General features: G+C 42.8%; 1 protein-coding gene across 1 annotated transcript in view; it reads right to left on the reverse strand.

The window, feature by feature from the left end:
* Positions 1-625, reverse strand: part of GRIN2B (glutamate receptor, ionotropic, N-methyl D-aspartate 2B) — a 207,281-nt gene extending 206,656 nt beyond the window's left edge. The window contains exon 1 of the mRNA XM_009895224.1: positions 289-625. The gene's annotated coding sequence lies outside the window, so the exon portion shown is untranslated. The remainder of the gene's footprint in view (positions 1-288) is intronic.
* Between the last annotated feature and the right edge of the window lie 220 nt (positions 626-845).

Genomic DNA, 845 nt, shown 5'->3' on the forward strand with positions numbered 1-845 from the left:
CCCCCCAAAAAAAAAAAATCACAAGGGACTTTCCCCCGATTCACGACGCGGTATGTAACTCAAAGCATCCCTCTCGCCTTCTCTTCGTGTCCTATTTGATGAGCCAAGAGGGAATCAACATGTCTGGTGAATGTTTCCTCCTTTTTCTTTTTTTTTTTTTTTTTTCTCTATTTGCTTCTAAGAGCAGCATCCCTAAACCTTTTGTTCTACCGTGAGTGGTCTTCCCTGGGCAAACCCGTGTACCAAAATGAGCTGCCAGCAAAAGCACAGAAGCAGGAATTTCCCTACCTTGGTTTGTAGAAGCAGAACCTCTAGACGGACAGATCAAGGGAGAGAGCATGTTGGGAATGTCCAGTCTCCTCTTCTTGCTTGCATATCCACATAAGAAGAATAAGGGTCGGGGGGCAAACGTGGGGGAATGTTTAAAAAAAAAAAATCCTATTTGGCTGTAAAAAAAATAGAGGATTCTTTGTGGCAATCTTGCGTCTTGAAGCGGTGCAAATTCAAAAGCCGGAGAGAACCACTTCAGAGAATATTCAGCGCGAGTGGTGAGGATCGTCAAATGCAGGTTCCAGAGTAAGCATTCCTTTCGCCTTTTTAATGATTATTCTTATAATTATTCTCTTTTTTTTTTTTTCCTGGAGCCCTAGTGGAGAAGGTTGTGTTTAAAGCAACTGGAGGTCGGTGCCGTTCTTCTGTGAAGCATGATTATCCTCAAAGCGTCCCCTTCCTGAAGGGAAAAATAAGCATCAATTTTGTATTAGAGGGGTCTGAAGGGGATAAAAACCGCTCCCCAACAAAGACATTAATATATTGAGAAGAAAGGGAGGCAAAACGCATTTCCC

This window comes from Charadrius vociferus, unplaced genomic scaffold (genome assembly GCF_000708025.1).
Source record: "Charadrius vociferus isolate BGI_N301 unplaced genomic scaffold, ASM70802v2 scaffold251, whole genome shotgun sequence".
NCBI lineage: Eukaryota > Metazoa > Chordata > Aves > Charadriiformes > Charadriidae > Charadrius > Charadrius vociferus.